The sequence below is a fragment of the Macaca fascicularis genome, chromosome 18 (genome assembly GCF_037993035.2).
Source record: "Macaca fascicularis isolate 582-1 chromosome 18, T2T-MFA8v1.1".
Lineage (NCBI taxonomy): Eukaryota > Metazoa > Chordata > Mammalia > Primates > Cercopithecidae > Macaca > Macaca fascicularis.
The window spans coordinates 64,700,293-64,720,000 of NC_088392.1; the positions used below are offsets into that span (position 1 = coordinate 64,700,293).

Genomic DNA, 19,708 nt, shown 5'->3' on the forward strand with positions numbered 1-19,708 from the left:
TGAATTCCATCTTGTGCTCACATCCTGAATGAGCCAGTTTGCAGGCAAGCTCAGTTCTTTCTGCAAAGAGGGAAACTTGGCAATGGTGGAGGCTGAGTACTTAAATGGCAATCAACTTCTGGCTCATATCAATTAATTCCTTCATGGACTTCTGCCTAAGTATAGCATCTTGAATTCCCAGCTGCGGCGGCTATGAAAAACAGCCCAAACAACACACGCCACCATCTCAGGGAGGGCGCACCAGCGGAATGACGGGCGACGCTATCTCAGGGCAACCGCGGATGTTGATTTCGGGCTCTCTCTTTGTTTACCTGCAGAATACGGAGAATAACATACACTCATTTCTCAGGGTGGGGAATTCTTCAAGAAAACATCAACTAAGTCTAAGAAAAATCACTCTGAGGGGAATCACCTCTTTTTGGCTTTAAAATACCTAGATCCAAAGTAAGAGTGAGATGTGGGAGCAGAATGCAGGATAGAAAATCAGAGGATGGCTTTATTGTGAGCAATATCTTCTCAGAAACCTGAAAGCCCCATTCCAAAATGATCTCCATCCCAAGGAACCTACCAGAGTCCTGTCCATCTCTGTTCCATGAACAAGGAGCTCTTGCTCAAGGGCTGCAGACAGAGGGTGATGCTCTGTGCCATGTGAGATTTGGCCATTCTTCAACTCATCTGGTTGATGCAGACGGTACGATTCAGACCGCAACATCCACGTGGGGATGTGAACATTCAAAAGTCTCTCCTCATCTAATGATCTAATAATGTGACTATCACCAAGGTATAACCAAAAAGTCAAGGTCACCTGGGAGGGGCATTTTTCCTCTCCTGAGTATGAACAGCACTGGTTTCTCTCCCTCTCTGCTTTCTTTTTCTGAGTCAGTGGAAGAGTCTAGTCCCAAAGCCTTTGGTTCCCTGAGGCTCTTACATCATCCAATATGGTAGCCACTAGCTAATTAAAGATGTGGCTATTTAAATTAATTTAAATTAAGCAAAATAAAAAATTCAGTTCCTCAGTCTCACTAGGAACATTTCATGTCTTTGGTTGCCACATGAGGTCCATGACTTCCATATGGAATGGCACAGATACAGAACATTCTCCTCATCATGCAGAGTTCTATTGGCAGTCCTACCATTCTAACCTATCCCCTCCTGCTGCTTTAACCCCCTCGACGTACAGAGGTCCCTCTTTCTCTAGTTCCTTCAGTGTCTTCCTTCCCTCGGCATACTTTCCTTTGGTCTTCAAATGCACTCAGGTTTCTTCACTTCTTTAAAAAAAAAAAAATCTTGCTTGACCCTGAAGCCTCTTTACAATATTGTTTTATTTATTTCCTTCATTTTCTTCCAAATTTCTCAAATTTGTGGTCTTCCCCACATCCTCCATTTCCTGACCACTGACTCGCTCCTGACTCACCTGCAGGCTGGCTTCCATCCATCAGCAATGTCCTCTTCCTGAAAATGCATTGGCCAAGGTCACCAGTAGCCACCCAGTCTTCCTGGTTTTTGTTTGTTTGTTTGTTTTTTCTTTCCCAGTTCTCCTTCTCCTCTTTCAGTCATTTAGTCCATCAGACACCAACTCCCGTGTTCTCACTTGGCAATATTTCTATGTTTGTTCTTTCCTTTCCATTTCCAATGATAAGACCTTAGGGGCACCCTTATCATTTGCCTGCCTCTGGTCTCTCTCCCCTTATCCCCCTTGTATCTGGCCACCGTGTATCTTTATAAAACACTTACTTCACATCATTTGCTCATTTAATAAATACCTATGACTCCCAGAGTAATGCAGTTTAAATGAAGTTTGGATCTTTTCTTGCCACTCACTATGTAGCCTAGACCAACTTACTTTGCTTTTTCTAAGGCCCCTTTTCCCTTCTTTAATTTGAGGATAAGTATACTTATAAATTATTGTAGCATTTTGCTGATATTATCATCAGTGGCTAGAAATACCTGAAACGTATTAGATGACCTGTAGAGAAAAGTTTTTGTTTTAACTGTTACTGTCTATTTAATCCAGGCTCTTTTTCTGTCCATTTTAGAATCACTGCCTTTTCTCTATTGTAACCTCTTACCCCTCTGATTCCTCTGTACAATCCCTAGTAATTTTTCTAAAAACCACACTTTTTATCATGTCTCCTACCTATGAGAGTCTGGAATAATGGTCTTCATCTTCCACCAAAAGTTGAATATTCCTTTGACTTTCCAGAGTGTCTTAACTTTGTCTAGCTCTGCACACCATTCTTCTACCTTATCCTGCTTCAGCCTATTTAAGCCAATCAAGCCCCATCATCATGCTCCATCATCCTCCCTTGCACATCTAATTCATTCCTTTTTTTATTGTTCCCTTCTATTGATTCCCACTCTGTACAAAACTCTTCCTTCCTCCTCTCCAGTTACCCAGTCCTGCTCAGTCTTCTGGTCCCAGATAAAGCCCCTCTTCCTTCATAAAATCTAATTTGCCACATTATCTCCTTTCTCTGAATGCCTGTTGCACTTACAACCTAGCTTAGCAATTCATGATTTCCTTCAAAACTAATTTGTCTTCAATGAAACAAAACTAATTTATCCTCAAACTAGATTACAACTCTTTCGAGGATGAGGAATCTACTGTCTATTTGGTTTTATTTTTTAACCTATCTTTGGTGATTTCACCTAATGGAAGTTCAATAAAGCACACATTGTTCAATTACTAACTTGAATATGGTCCTCAGTTTATCTTAGTTCAACACACATGCGTTATTTGCCTACCCTGAGCCAGGTACAAAGGATAAAGAGGTATGACCAAGATCCCTGCTCTTCAGAAATTCGCAATTACAATTACCCAGAGACTCAGTCTTCTCTCCTTGTTCAACAGTTGCCACCATCCTCATAAACCAGATAAGGAAGAGCATGTGGGACCCAGGTCAGCTTGGACTTGACTTTTAGCCATGAGATATTGAAGTTGGAAGTCATAATGCCTTCCTCTTTGGCCTCTTCATTGATGGTGATTTCAGTTGATGTGTTTAGCACCTAGATCCTGCAATTGGCTGCTCCTGAACAGTCAGCAGCATGCTGCAAGGCAGAAAATCAACTAGATGTGGTCCACACCCAACTGACTAAAAGTATTTCTCTACCACAAACAAAGTCTTGCACTAGAAACAGATCATGCTACACATATTCAAAATGGTTAAAACAGCACACAAAACTGCATCTGGAAAGGTACCAGATCTATATGTAAATTCAAGCTGTAGCCCATTCTTTCCTCAAAACAACAAAGATGTTGACTGATTACAATAATAAGAGCTTTCCTTCTGATGAAATGAGCATATACTGAACCAAGCATACGATATATTCCCATGACAAATATATTTACACTCAACTCAGAACCCAGAGAGAAAAGAAAATGTCAATAGTTGACAGCTTCTTGGCCTATGAGGTGTAATCCAGGAGCGTAATAAATTCATTTAAGCTTGGCGTTGAATAAATGCATGTTAGGCCTGTGCGTTTTGGGGGACTTTCCCCCAAAACATTGTTTTAATACAATGTCACATTTCTCTGTGTTGCACAGTCCTCCTGCTGCTGTCAGCAGAGACAGGGACCAAGCTAATCCTTTGGGTCAAACCTGGGGCAATTTGCCCAAATGAGTAAAGATACGAACGAAAAAAGGACATCATGGAGGAAAATGCCTGATTGTCAAATGTTGGCAGATAACCATTTCACACTGGAAAATGCATCTCAAGAATGTTGGCTGCTGAGAGATTAAAAGTCTAAAAGAAGATGTATTTCCATGGAAGATCTTAATCATGCTGATAAAAGGATAAGCATAGTCAAGAGGATATAAACCACATAAAAGACCACCTCTGTTTAGAAGCTGGAGACTGTTCCCTTCCCCTTATTAATATATTTCTCATCCCAGCCAAATTGGATGCGAAGATATGTTCCTTATTCCTGGCGGATTTTGCAAGATATCAAACATTTCAGACTTTGCGTGTGAAAGCATGACATATTGGTTAAGACTGGAAATAGCATGTTTCTGGTAGAGTTCACGTCTATATGAAATACTACACCCTACTGTTTTTGTAAATGCCAGAGTTCCATTGAATCGAGACAGATGGTAGCAGGCAAAGATGCAATCTTATAATCAAAAGCTAAAATATGTCAAAAATATGTTAGCAAGCAAAATATAGCAGATTACTAGCTTCTCATGTCATGACAGCTTGCAAAACATGTTAGGATGTTGAATCTCTACTTATGTAAATAAAGGAGCAGTAAACAGAGCAGCAGCATGGCGTGAGAACTCGTGTTGACTGTCCCTTCACTGCAGTTTGGGGAACAGAGCGAGCCACGTGGCCCTGAGGAGTCCCAGATGGACATTAAAAGGTCTCCAGAATAAAGCGTGGGGATCCATTTTCCTTTCATGAGCAATGAATTTCTCTGTGATACCTAGAAGCTGTTTAGCTAAATTACAGGAGACATTCGAACTTCCCAGAGAGAATTGTGAGGGTTCCATTGAGAATCATCATTCCATTTAGCTCAAGGAAACAAGAGGGTGAGTACCCAAGTACCCAAAATGTACCCAAGGCTTTCTGTATATGTCAATCTCAGCCCAAGGATGTTTCTTTGATCACAGTCCTGGTTCCTTAGTGTCTTGGCTAATTTTTGATCAGGGTTGTGGGGAGCGAAGGCAGTGTTAATCATGGTTGGGGCAGGGGGAAGAGGAGGTACTTTTTTTTTTTTTTTTTTGAGACAGAGTCTCGCTCTGTCACCCAGGGTGGAGTACAATGGCGCGATCTTGGCTCATTGCAACCTCTGCCTCCTGGGTCCAAGCTATTCTCCTGCCTCAGCCTCCTGAGTGGCTGGGATTACAGGCTCCCGCCACTGCACCCAGCTGTGTTTTGTTTTGTTTTGTATTTTTAGTAGAGATGAGGTGTCACCATGTTGATCAGGCTGGTCTAGAACTCCTGACCTTGTGATCCACTAACTTATTGAACACTTACTGTGGTCCAGGTGTTGTGCACTGCTGTCATACCAAATTAGATTCTCAGCTCTTCAGATGGAGAGAAGATCACTTTTACTATTCCATGCTCAATAGAAGTTCAAATCTGACCCTCTTCCCCGCTCCTGCAGTCAGGGAATCTAGGGAGGGAAGAAAGTGGGTCTTCCATTCTCACTCCAGCATGGCCCCGCCTGACACCTGGGTCGCACTGCAACACAGGCTGCCTCTGTTCTGCAAGTACCAAAGACACAAACATCGGCTCCATTTTTAAATGTCCATAGAGAATCTGTTGGGGGAAATGTCAATGTACTAGAGAATGCTGCATTTTAGAGCAAGAAATATCTATATCTATATATATATTTGTATTCATATATATATAGCGATAGATGATAGATAGATAGATAGATAGATAGATAGATAGATAGATAGATAAATAGATAGATAGATAGATAGATAGATAGATAGATAGATAGATAGATAGAGACAGTCTTACTCTGTTGCTGAGACTGGAGTGCAATGACATGATCTCGGCTCACTGCAACCTCCGCCTCCCAGGTTCAAGCAATTCTGCTGCAGTCTCCCAAGTAGCTGGGATTACAGGCACGCGCCACCACACCCAACTAGTTTTTGTATTTTTAGTAGAGGCAAGGTTTCGCCATGTTGGCCAGGCTGGTCTCAAACTCCTGACCTCAAGTGATCCCCCCTGTCTTGGCCTCCCAAAGTGCTGGGATTACAGACATGAGCCATAGAGCAAGAAATATTCTGATAATCTACTCGGGTTGGGGAGTGAGGGTCCGAGGGTCTGCTCCTATCTAAAGATGCTGCCTAAATTGCTGAACATAAACTAAGGAAAGGAATTTGCATTTTTCCGGAGGAGGAGCCAGCAACCCTGGCCTCTGGAGGAGAAAGGACCAGAGTAGGCAACAGATGGTGTAGCTGCTAAGTCCAGACTTTGGAGATGAGATGGGTCTAGAGCATATTCCTAAGTTTGTGTGGTTGTTGTTGCTTTGGTTTGGTTTGATTTGGTTATTGTTGAGGATTCGGCCATGTTAAACCTCTTCTGCTATCTTCTCCACAAAATCTTCAGTCAAGACACAGTGCTTGCTAATGCTTCTGAGTGAGCTCACTCTTTATGGGGAGCGTAAACAGGGGATGAGTCTTGTCTCTGGCCTGACTGGCCTGACAGGCCTGACACTCAGTGAAAACACAGTCACATAAGCAGGAGCCAGAGAATAAGGGAACAGCTGGCAACTGGATTACCCACAGCAAACGGCACCCCTGCAGAAGCGCTCCTGAGAATAGATGCGTGGAGTGTGAGCTGGGAGGCAAAACAACGTTTAGTTAGTGCAACGTTTAGCACCAGCGCCTAATGAGTCCCTCAGTCAGTGGCTGGGGAGGTCACAGCTGCTCCCCGCACTGGGTGCCCGACCTCACACCATCCCCACGGTCTCTCTCCTGCACCCTTCCCAACCACCCTCCTCTTCCCACAGTTAAGCAAAAGCGAGTCCTTCCACTTTGCTTACAGACAGTACTTTCAATGCCCCCTTTCGTTGCTTTGGCTTTTGAAGACATGTTTACCCTCGGAGTTGCCACCCTAAGAGGCTTAACAACATACTTTTATACAAAGTTCTTGCTCCGAATTTCAAATGAGAAGTTCTGGGGCTAGTGGTTAAAATAATAAATTTCGAACCTGAACTACATAGGTGTCTCCCTAAAACCACACAACAACCTCGGAACACTTGACAGCCGCGTTTTACAAATGAGGAAAGTGGGGTTCAGAAAGGTAAGACAACTTGCCCAGGGTCTCAAGGCTGAGTGTGGGCATGATTCAAAATCAAAGACTATATGAGAAAAGGGATGAGAATATATATATCTATGTGATACATATTTATGCATCAAAGACTGATATAGAATTATGTCTCTACATACAGAATAACGTTAAATATTTATTAATTAGCATTTTATTCGGCATTCCATTGAGAACGATAATCATTTCTAAGACCAAATAAGATCTCTGAACTTCCCTATAACTGTCATTCTGTGCAAAAAAATTGACTTGGGGTGGGCTCCTGCTAAGTAATATATGAAATATGCAATTCACACGTTCTGGTAAAATTGAAGCAGGTGAACTCTAACTGACAGAAAGTAATGAATGTAATAAGCCGAAGGGAATACCTCGGTTTAAGCAACCATATGCTTTAGTTAGTAATAGGAGTATAGAGGTAATGGTCCCCACTGCATAATTCACTTGGTGGCTCTTTCCCTAAGTGCACCTAAGTGGATGTTCCCCTGTGGGCAGAGCCAATGTAGAAAGTCTTTGGGGAACTCTTCACAGAGAAAGGAGGTTCAGGGCCATGTGTGCTCTGAGAGGGGCTGAGTTGGGGTTGGCTCAGGAAGTAGTGGCAGCTGGGAGGCAATGGGGGTGGGGTCCTGGGTTCTTCAGCACTGTGTGACTTTAATCATGGAACAAACTCCTTGGACTTTAATTTCTTAATCTGTAACATTGGGGAACGGCCTCCATCACATAAGGCTGTTGTGAAGGCCAAGTTGCACGTGGATATGAATCATCCAGCACCGTGTCTGCTGTACCATCCATGCTCAATAAATTTTAGTTCCTATTCATTAGGAGAATGTTCCTGAAAGCTTTTGCAGCCTAGGAGCAATCAAGAGTTTAAAGAACAATTGTTGATTCTATTTACCATCAGTCTTTCTATCAGGTGTCATGCAGGCCGCTAGTGTCGCAGAATTGAATCAAGATATCATCTTTTCATCCAATGAGTTCAACAAATAATCAGGAGACAGAGAAACCAACAAGTAGCAATAACCCACGTGAGAAATGCTTCTTGGGAATTTTTTTGGTTTATTATTTGTTTTTTGAGACAGGTTCTCACTCTGTTACCCAGGCTGGAGTACAGTGACACAATCATGATTCACTGCAGCCTCAACCTCCCAGGCTCAAGCAATCCTCCTGTCTCAGCCTCCTGATTAGCTGAGATTACAGGCATGCATTGCCATGCTGGGGTAATTTTTTGTCCTTTTTTTGTAGAGATGGGGTCTCTCTATGTTGCCCAGGCTGGTCTCGAAATGCTGGGCTCAAACAATCCTCCCACCTCAGCCTCCCAAAATGCTGGGATTACAGACAAGAGCCACTGCACCCAGCCCCTTCTTCCGAGTATTTAAAAGGTGCCGTCGAGTCCAGGAGCCAGGTGTTCACCTGTACGCATGACTTCAGCCAGGGCTTCACAGAGGAGCTAGCAGAGGAAAAATCAGTAGTAGTTCTTTAGGTTGTCAAGTCCAGACAGAGGAAACAGCCTGTGTGCTAATAAAGATGAATTTCTGTCATTTTTTTTGAAATTATCAGAATAAGTCTTTTGGTTTAGAGGACACAGTTCATATCACATTTTCAGAGTCATCAAAGCAGTGTATGTTAAGCTTGTCTTTTAATTCTGATGCTTTGACATCTGGGGCCTTGCTGACCCTGGAGAGACCGCCCCTCCCAGAGCTAGCTAAAATTCCTGGAGATGGTAAATGGCTCACCTGGAGCGCGCCTTTCATATGCAAACCAACCGATTGGAGTCCATCCTCCAGCTCCTCTATTGGGCTCCCACAGGACTCTATGTTCGGGACCACATTCCACCTGCCCTAATCACCCCAGGGCCTAGTGCCTGACAACTAGGAGCAGCCCCAGCACCCCTGAGCCCACTACAGTTTTTCAAACTAGCCAGTGCTAAACCTGCTTAGCCTGCTTACTCGGTCTCACGTATTCTCCCCGAAAAAACACAGTAAATTCTTGTCCATGTTTTCTCCTCGCTCCTTCTGCTCCCGACCAACCCTGGTGCTTCCCCATGTGGCCTGTGTGGAGTGCCTTGTCTCCTGTTTCTCGGAATCTGTGAGTAGAAAAGTCTTCATTTCTGTGTCCTTGGGTCCTACCGTACATGATTAAATCAAATCCCAGGTACATTCTGAGCACAGTGTGTGGATAAGGAGTAGGTGGGAGTTCAGAACCTGGCTCCTGATCTTCAAGCTGGACCAAAAGCCCTACAGAGGAAAGAGACTGTGACTGTTTTGTCACTGCTATATTGCTAGCACCCCACATAGTGCTAGTACACGCTGGGTGCTGGGCAAGTGTTGTTAATGAACGAATATGCAACCCACGCTCTGGGCAGCGTGGATCCTGCTGACAAAATTTGGTCTGCCTGGATATCATGTCCAAGGACCTGGAAATTCCTGAATTTCAAAGTGCAGGCCAAGAGCACACTTTGGTCCTAGAGGAGGAAACAGGGGATGCCCACAAGAGCCCACAGACTGGCCACAGCCAATGCAGACAGGTAGACTAAGAGGCCAGCAGCTTTGAGAAATTCTCAACCAAACTCCTGGGGATCAAAGACCACAGGAGTATCAGAATGGGGACATGCTGGGACACAGGGGACCGGATTCTGGGAGAAAGAAGGAATCAGTCAGATTACAGCAAGGGAGACTGATGGGTTCAGTGAGTCAAAAAATGAACCCATTCATTTTTTGTCGTCCCAGGTCAACAAAAAATAGGAAAAGTAATTAAATACTAAGCTTTCCCCAAGCTCAGACTGACCTGCCTACAGCTATGACACATCTGGAACCTGCCTCTGGGGATGGTAATCAGAGTAGAGGCAAGGAAAACAAAGCAAGGACTCATTAGCTCCAAAAGTATGACAATATCCAACAATGTTTTCATCGATTGATATTGGAACATACAGCTGCACATTAACCACAAGAATCTCCGGATCTTCATTTAACTTTCTTTATTCTTTTGTGTACATGATTCATCCCTGGGAACCCTAAACCGTTACCAAAATATGATGCTAATTAATGGAGCTAGTAAAATGTCACCACTCTGGGGCCATGAGCCAAGATTCTTCTACACGAATAAGGTTAAATGGTGAAAGCCTGGATGTTCATATCCATGGTGTCTCAACATCATACACCAAAGGGTGCAGGGAACTGGTAGCTTTGTCATTTTCCTATTAATTGATTTGATCACTTTCATGAGCACCCATCTGTCAGGTAGAAGGGAAAAATAACAATTAGATTTACACCAGTCTAACAAAGCTCGACTTATGCAATCATCTAAAGAATCACTTATTTTTTTTTTTTGAGATGGAGTCTCGCTCTGTCACCAGGCTGGAGTGCAGTGGCATGATCTCGGCTCACTGCAACGTCTGCCTCCTGGGTTCAAGCGATTCTCCTGTCTCAGCCTCCCAAGTAGCTGGGACCACAGGTACGTGCCACCACGCCCAGCTAATTTTTGTATTTTTAGTAGAGACGGGCTTTCACTTTGTTGACCAGGCTGGTCTTGATCTCTTGACTTGTGATCCACCTGCCTCAGCCTCTCAAAGTGCTGGGATTACAGGCGTGAGCCACCGCGCCCAGCCAGAATCCCTTTAATTTAAATAATATCTCAAAATACAATTCTCCCAGATTCCTTCTTCATCTCCCGACTTCTCATAAAGATGGCATCTAAAGTCTGAAATGGTAAATAGATGTAGGAAAAGGAAGGCTGTGAACATGGTTCAAATGCGGTGGACTATGGATGGAGTCTGTTGCCAGACAGATTTCTTAGACTACATGAGGGTGATGTAGGGGTGGGTTCCTGCATTGAGCGTGGCAGGATCCATTCCTGCCAATACGAGTGAACTTCTCCTTTCCTGAATCGTCTGCAAAATCTACCCTTCTGCTCTGCAGGGCAATGAGCAACAGAGAGGGCATCTGATAGAAAATACTATGACAATGACTACTATGACTTGTATTAGTAGTTGTCATCACTGGAAAATTTAGGTTTAAATTTTAAACCTAACATAAACTTACTACTTCGTTGTAATTAGTAGTAGTAAGTTTATGTTAGGTTTAAAATTTAAACTTAAATTTCTACCCACTTCTTATCCACACACCGTGTTCAGACTGTACCTGGGATTTGATTTAATCGTGGATGATAGGACCTAAAGCCACAGAAACGAGGAAGTTTGATGCTACTACTACTACTATTCCTAACAGCACCTAATACTTATATAGAGCACTTACTGCTTGTCAGTCATCCTTTCTTCTAAGCCCTTTACTTATACAAATCATCTTCGTAACAATTCTATCATGTACATTCCACTTTTTATTCTTTGTAACATCAGCTAATCATTAAATGTGCTGGTGGCAGAGCACATTTTTTGTGTGTGTGTATGTGTGTGTGTTAGCGATAATGAGATAGGGAGGTGATAGGGTATGTCCTAGAAATTTTATGTTTAAATCAAATGAAAGGTTATCAATCATTTATAAACACACACTGGGTGCCAGCATTGCACTAGGCATTTTAAACACATGATCACATTTGATTTTTAAAACAACCCAGTGAGACGGGATATTAATACTGGTGATGCTTACCTGATAGCAGCTATCACCATCCTCCCTGGAAACATTTTATTAAGGTTCACCTCTTCCTCATAACCAGCTTCAGGGCATGAAAATTCAGGATTATATATTTTCTGCCTTTAAAGTACTTCTATTTAAGACAAATTTCGGCAAGATTTGGTTCCTGAGCATGGAGATGATGGCCAAACAAATGCCAGTAAGAGCTGGAAAAAGATTTCTTGGTGGATTTCACAGGGATACAGAATGTAACAGAGGCCAAAAGTTCTCCAGGTTCACCCAGATTTGATCACCCCTTTGGTGTCAAGGGTGAAGAGTCCACCATTCAGAATACGTTTTGAATAGAAAGCCTTCACTTAGTACTCAAGCTAATTTCAGCTTTTTAATCAAATAAAAAATAAAATCAATACAATCAAATAATAAAATTAGCACTCAAGTTAATTCCAGCTTTTTAATCAAATAATAAAAATAATAAAATTTATTTTTAATCAAATAACAAAATTGTAATCAAATCAAAAAATAAAATAATAATGTTTATTGAGTCCTTCAAGGGTTACAGGAACTGTGTTAAGACATTTTAGAGCTTTAATTCCTTAGTGCTTGTAGTTATTAATAGTATCAGATCAGTCTTGTTGCAATGCCCTCAAACCTGGTGCCTCAGGGCTAAAAACTATCTTCTGGCTTGTCTTCTGACTGATGCTCTAGGTTTTTTTCGAGCACCTTCACTCTCTCTCTCTCTTTTTCTCTCTTTTTTTTTTTTTTTTTTTTTTGAGACAAGTTCGTGCCCTGTTGCCCAGGCTGGAGTGCTGTGGCACAGTCGTAGCTCACTGCAGCCTCAACCTCCCAGGCTTAAGTGATCCTCCCACCTGAGCCTCCCGCATAGCTGGGACCACAGATGTATACCACCACGCATGGCTAATTTTTCTATTTGCTGTAGAGATGAGGTCTCACTATGTTGCCCAGGCTGTAGAGACCCTTCTCTTGCCCCATTCTTCCTGAGCTTCACCTTGAGTGTCCTTACAGGGTTTCAGTTTCTCCACAATTGTGTTTCTGCCTGTCTCCTGCCCAGCCTGACCTAAGCTCCATCCTGTTACTTGATGTCAGACCTCCTCAGTGCTATTTTGCCTGCCTCCTGATTGACCTGGTTCTCTGATTATTTCCTGCTTGCCAATAGTTCGTCCCTTTGATTGTCCCAGCTGCCTGGACGTCTCTGAGGCTGTCTGGTTGCGTGAACTCCCACCGAATGCTCCAGGCACCACACATGCCTCCCCTAGCCAGGTTCCCACTCAGCACCACGTTTAATTCAGAACAGCCAGAGCATGCCCCACTGGGGGAATATGTCCAGATTCCTAGTCTTAATCCTTCTAAGTCTCGTCATTCTTGATGCCTTCTGATCTCCAGCTTTGTGTTCTTAAATTACAACTTAGAGACAAATACTCATTCTTGTCCTCTCATTTCCATAGCAAAAGAAAAAAAAACCTCAGCCCCACCCACAGGAGGGAGTAACAGTCGCAGGGGAACAGCTGACCTTTCCCTTCACCTTCTTACTTATTCCTCTCTGCAGAAAAGAAGTGACATTTTTGGTAAGATGGGGAGAAGCTGCCAACCACTGGGCCACGTTAACGGAGGGAAGAGCCAAATCTGGGGCCTCGGTTTGGTCTCACTTTGGTGCTTTCTGATCTGTCTGTTGCTCGGCCCAAGTTGGCTCCTTGCTCCCTTCTGTGTGCTGGTCAGTCTGATGTGCAGACCCAACTCCCCAGAGAGACCTCCAAGTCTACTTGGGGGAAGCCAGATGGAAGCTGTTCTGTGGTTCCAGACCAACTGGAAGCTCTGCTTTAAGGGGTTACTGGATTCCATCCAGGCAGGAATAAAGCTGATACTCTTGCTCTTCATCTACATCCCTGTGCTGTTCTCAGTTTTCTGTGAACCTGAAGGAGCAGGATGGGTACTTGACTGGCATTTGTACGCTGCCCACAAATGCACTGGCCATACACTACATTACAGTCTCATGGTATTTATGAATACGCTATGACTGCCCTCTTCACCTGGAAGGTAAGCTCTGAAAGTAGGAGCCACATCGTCTACTTACACGTGTGTAACAGGAAACCAATTAACTCTGGATATGACTTTATGATCGTTGCTATAGTACTACATAAGTAGATTCCACAATCTGTTGTTTCAAACCATCCCAAAGCCACCTGACACTAGTAAAATTCCAAGAAAGTCACTTTTCAATAAACTGATCGTCACAGCTTAGTAAGCTACCTCCTAAATGGGTCACCAAAAATAAATCCTCTAAAGGAAGAGCCACTGAAGGATAAACGATGTCAGCCCTTCTCCTTGGCAATGCTGGCTTTCCTCCAGCCAGGTCCAAGTGACCTCAATTACTTACCGCAAGTCATCTTGGTTAAATAAAATCAGTCTGCAGTTTGGGTGGCTGGGGCTTTATCCAGGAAAGCTGTGGCGCTGAGAGGGAGCGGATACAAAGCCTGCTGAAATCTGTCCAGATAGTATCTGAGCTCCCGGCAAGAAGGAAATGCCACCACCATCTGCCTCTGTTTGTGATGACCTGGGAATAAATAAAAATTAACCTTGGCCCTTGAATGAATCATGGAGCTTATCAACACTTCCTTCGTGTCTTTAATGACTATTGTGAAACAAGTTGACAGTGAATGTTGGAGGGACGGGGCAGAAGGGCTATTGTTCTAAATGGCTCTTTACCAGGCACGGGGCTTCCCACCTTCTCGTATTTTTGTGCCGTGATGCTCTTTGCACCCTGTATTAGTAATAGTGAAAAAATGAGACAGCATCTTCTGAAGCCAGCTGGAGCTCAATGAACCACTGGAAAAGAAAGAAGAAAGGAAAAAAAAAAAGGAAGGAAGGAAGGCAGGAAGGAAAGAGGGGAAGGAGAAAATGCTGGAGAGAAGAAGGGAATGACAATACCAGTCTCCACATGGTCAGTGTGACTGATGGCTGAGGTGGGTATCCAGGGGGCTGCATCTGGCCTCTGCCCAATTATCAATAAATAGGCCAGTTTCTGTACTAGCTGCTAACACACATTATTTTCTTTTATCCTCATAGCAACTCCATGATGTATGACTCACAATTTTACAGATGGGGCTATAATTTCTAAAAACCTTTTAGAAAAAACAGCCAGGCCGGGCACAGTGGCTCACACCTCTAATCCCAGCACTTTGGGAGACTAAGGCAGGGAGATCATCTGAGGTCAGGAGTTCGAGACCATCCTGGCCAACATGGCGAAACCTCATCTCTACTAAAAACACAAAAATTATCCAGGCATGGTGGCGGGCACCTATAATCCCATCTACTGGTGAGGCTGAGGCAGGAGAATTGCTTGAACCCAGGAAATAGAAGTTGCAGAGAGCTAAGATCGTGCTATTGCACTCCAGCCTGGGAAACAGAGAAAGACTGTCTCAAAACAAACAAACACCCAAAAAACCAGCCAGAACACTCAGCTAGTGAATAGAAAAGCCAGCACTTGGACCCAAACATGGCTGATTCCAAAATCCAAGCTCTTTCCACCATTCTGCATTGATCCTCAGTGGAAATGCCACTGGGCACTGGGGGAGAACTATTATTAGCCATTAACTTTATTTTGAACTAACAAGCTAGTCACTTAGAGAGGCCCTGAAGAAATGGAACAAGGTACAAACACATTTTGATTGGGTTAGGAGTTGGGGGAGGAGGAGGCGTTGGGGAGGGCTCTGGAAGAGCAGAGGGGAAATAGCTCTAGATTATGGGATGCTAATTTAAGCTTTATTGGTTCTGGCGTTTGCTGGACCTCTGAGCACACGCAGGCTTTCCTCAGAAAGCACACTGCCGCAGGTGCTGAGGAGCACATTTAGGACGTGTTATCAGGGCCAGAGCGGGCCAGAGCCCTCACTGCTGAGAGCGCACGTGTAAAAAAAGACTCACAGTATATTTTTCATGAACTGGTTTGGGCTGGAGCTCAGTCAATTTAGCCCTGTTTTTCTAAATCTGCACACCATGGGGAAAAGGTAAAGAAGGAAAAAGATATTTTGATCAAATGGCTCGTCGGATGTGCCTCCGGAAGACACAGAGAATTGTAAGGCTAACTCCACAGTCAAAATCAGGAGAACTGGAGATCCCTGGGGTTCTGATACCCAAACCTGACACTAATTTTTTCTTTCAAATGATGATTCTAAATAAGTGTGAAGATGACTCCCAGAAATCGGAATCCACTGCGGAGACTTGTTGGTCATTATATAATTGGAAGCTCCGTGAGCTGAACCAGCTATTTCCGAAACTTCTTTTGTTTAGTTTCAGGAACACTGTTTGCAACAAAGAAGGAGACATCCCTCACATCCTGACATATGGTACCTTCTATTTATAACAAGATTAACAATTCATTCACACCTTGATTGAATCCTGCTTTATTGAGATGTCACAACAGATTCTCACAGCCTGCAAAGGGAAAGACTTACAAATGATAATATTATGACGAGCAAGACACCTAAAAGTAAATGAATCATAATTGATGACAATTAGAAAGAGTTCAGCACAAACACAGAATCATAGCAGTGATGGTGAGCAGGATTCATCTCCTGCAGGATTGCCACAGAGCAATTCTGCTGAATTTTCATTGAGAAGTTGAAACCCACTCACACCTGTAAGTCCTAGCTTATTTTCTTATTCACGTAAGAAGCTCCTCCATGGTTTTACGGTTTTAGCATGTTTACATTTGTCATCCGCAGCTTCACATGAGCCCTTTGCTTGAGAGGGATAGAACTGACGGCTCCTTCTAATACAATCTGGCTGGAAGCAAGGACATCATCTTTAACACCTCCTTCGGTCCTTCACCCCACATCAATAAGCAAGACTTGTCAATTTGACTCTCTCAATATTTACTGAGTTTCTCAATTTCTCCCCATCCATAGCGTTACCACTGCAGACTGGGCTGATATTGTTTCACCTGAGAGTTACTGCTTCCTCCCTGGCCTGATGCCTCCAATCAATTACCCAGAGTACTCTGTCTGCAGTGTTTGAAACTCCTCGATGGCTCCCAATTGCCCTTAGAATAAGTGTCAAATGTCCAGGTCCCACAGTCCTGCCTGAGAAGCAGGACAGTGATTGCATAGTGATTGAGGGCACACTCTAGTGTGAGTCCTGGTTCTGCAAGGTGGGTTACCTTGGTGAGGTCATGTAGCTTCTCTGACTTTCAGTTTCATGATCTACAAATGAAGATTGTGATAGTATCTATCTTACAGGAATCAGTTCCACATAAACCTCGTGGAGCAGTGCCTGACCTGTGGCGAAACGCCCGTAAGCTTTAACTTCCCACTGCCTCCCTTAGCTCAATAGATGAGACAGCAAAGCTTTCTCCTTCTTGTCTCTACGTGCTAGCCCCAGGCACTTCTGAGTTCCTCCACCCCACACTCCTAGCCTAAACATGGACATTGGCTATGCCCTGTAACTGGAAGTTCCTCATCAGCTCCTCCACCAGGCCTACCCACTGCACACACTTGACCTGAATAACTCCAAGTCATTTCCTATGTCTCTGTTTTAATGTCACCTCCTCAAGGAAGTCTTCCTTGACTGCTCCTGCCCCTTTCACCTACAGGTAGGCCAGATTGCTTTGTAAAACACTCTCCTTATGCTTACACTTCTTTCTGTAGCCCTTCACAGAGCCGAAATTAACTGTGTTTACTTTTTCTGGATAATGCTTCCCTCTCCCTTAATACTGAAAGCTCTGTTGAGGACAGGGATTGAGTCTATCTTATTTACTATTGTGTCATGCAGACCTTAATTTGTTGGATGAACAAATCTACTTCATACTGCCTCCCTCATTAACAGATAATATTAGTTGACTTACCGTGGTAGGCAGAATAATGGCCCCCAAAGGTGTCCACATCCTAATCCCTGGAACCTGTGAATATGTTAACTTATAAGGTAGAAGGGCTTGGCAGATGTGATTAAGGATCTTGAGATAAGGGCATCATTGTAGATTCGCTGAATGGATCCAATGTAGTAACAGGGGTCCTTAAAAATGGAAGACAGGCTGGCCTTGGTGGCTCACACCTGTAATCTCAGCACTTTGGGAGGCGGAGGCAGGCAGACCACGAGATCAGGAGATTGAGACCATCCAGGTAACACGGTGAAACCCTGTCTCTACTAAAAATACTAAAAAAAAAAAAAAAAAAAAAATTAGCTGGGCGTGGTGGCACATGCCTGTAGTCCCAGGTACTTGGGAGGCTGAGGCAGGAGAATCACTTGAACCCAGGAGGCAGAGGTTGCAGTGAGCCAAAATTGCCAAGATCGCACCACTGCACTCCAGCATGAGTGACAGAGTGAGATTCTTTCTCACAAAAAAAAAAAAGGAAGACAGGTGCAGGATAGTCCGGGTAAGAGAGGTGTGATATAGGAAAGACTTAACTGGCCACTGAAAGCTTTGAAGGTGGAAAGGTGTGTGAGCCAAGAAATATGGAAACCTCTAGAAAACAGATTCTCCACTAGGGCCTCCAGAAGGAAGCGGCCCAGCTGACATCTTGATTTTAGCTCTATGAGGCTCACTTCCGACTTCCAACCGCCAGAAGTATAAGATAACTCTTTAGTGTTGTTCTATGCCACCAAGTTTGTAATTTGTTCAGGCAGCAGTAAGAAATTAATGCACTTACCCGAGATCAAACTGCAATGGTTAGAGCCAAGGGCCAGCCCCTGTTCTTTCCACTACACTACCCTGCCTCTGCCTCTGCTTCTCAAATCTTGCTGGTTTTCCAATTTGCTTTCATCTTTTTGTTTCCAGAGGAAGAAATCATTAGAGATGCAGCTGCTTACATGCAAGAGCATGTGCACGAAGCCTGGATCCACAGATGCATGTGTGTGAGAGAAGGTGTATGGGATTAGAGGGCTCTGAATGGCCTCATAATAGAATCCCAGGGGAGGGCCGGAGGTCCCAGGCCAGCGACGCTCACACGCCCATCTCCTCCTGTCGATGCCGCACAAAGCCTGACAAGGCCTCACTCATGTTTCAAAGCGCTTTCTCTTTTCAGAGCTATTTGTTATTGTCTCTGCCATCACAAGTTTAAAAAAGGAAAGTTAATTAAATATGGAACAAGACTGAGCAACATCTTTTAAACCATCATGTCATTAGAACTGGAATCCTTAGAGAGCTGCTTAAAAGGGGTTTGAGAACAATGACTGTTCAATCAGATATTTATGGGCATAGTTATGTAAACACACTCTTTATTGTCTATGTATATTTAATATAATTATCAGTTTTGTAGCTGGACTCTCCAGAGACCCAACAAATCACAGTGTTGCTTTGAAAATGTCAGCAGAAAAGACAATTATGTTGCTAGCAAATATTCATAAATTATATTAAAAAGTCCTGTGGAAATGTCCCTAAGTTGCAGAATCCTTTGCAGGAACTAAATAATCCTTGTATTTCTTTGATTTAAAGGTGATTTTAGAAGCAAGAAGGTTCTTTGTGAAATCTTACAGATGGGTGCATGGCAAAGGCACAGGCCAACCCTGGAAAACAAAAGCATGTGCGTTCCCGAAAATTCAGAAAGTCTGTCCATCATTTTCCTTTTGCTGACTATAATCAGTTTGTACGTGCACACATCCACACAGGTACACACCTGCTCACATAACCAATATGCACATTTTATGTCTTAAAGTATCCCATTAAAGAGAGAAAATAAATTCAATCTGTTCAGTCTTTTAGTACCTACTTAAAGCCATAACTCTTTCCTATGGTATTTTTCTTTAGAAACTATTTATAGTATTTCCCATTTTTCCTCTCTTATCATTTTTTTCTCATTATGCACATGGAGAAATAAGTGGAGAATTGGGAAACTGCTCAGTAAATTAAAATGCACCAGGCTCTTGCTAAACCAATATGAGCCGTGTAGGTTGATAAACACCTAGTAAGCATTCACAAATCACTTCTATTGCAAGATATACAATCTGCAAATCAACATCTTAATTAGCAGCTAATGACATTTGGAAGGAAAGGTTAATGTTAAGCGCACAAAAGCAGTGTGGTTAAAAAAAAATTAGGTTTTCCTGCCTTCTTCTTATAAAAAATAAAAAAAGGAAAGAAAAGATATCCCATGATTGTAATGGGTATTATAAATATACACGTATTGGCAATTGGAAGCATCTTAATAATAGAAGGCCTGTATTGATATGCTACCTTTCATCTGAGGAGTTCAAAGCACTTTGCCTGTATCTCATTTATCCTCAAAATACCCCTCTGAGGGTAAGTATCTATAGGCAAAATGAAGTGGAGAGTTGAGGCAATTATCAACATAATTCAAACCCAAACCACTGTTAATGAGAAATAAGTGGAGTATCTGCAGA

General features: G+C 43.1%; 1 long non-coding RNA gene across 1 annotated transcript; it reads right to left on the bottom strand.

Annotated features, from left to right (window-relative positions):
• Window positions 1-7,812: 7,812 nt before the first annotated feature.
• Window positions 7,813-13,913, bottom strand: LOC141409048 (uncharacterized). Its single transcript, XR_012427233.1, has 2 exons — window positions 13,755-13,913; window positions 7,813-8,291 (listed from the first exon to the last, which is right to left on the bottom strand). It is a non-coding gene; the product is annotated as an uncharacterized lncRNA (long non-coding RNA).
• Between the last annotated feature and the right edge of the window lie 5,795 nt (window positions 13,914-19,708).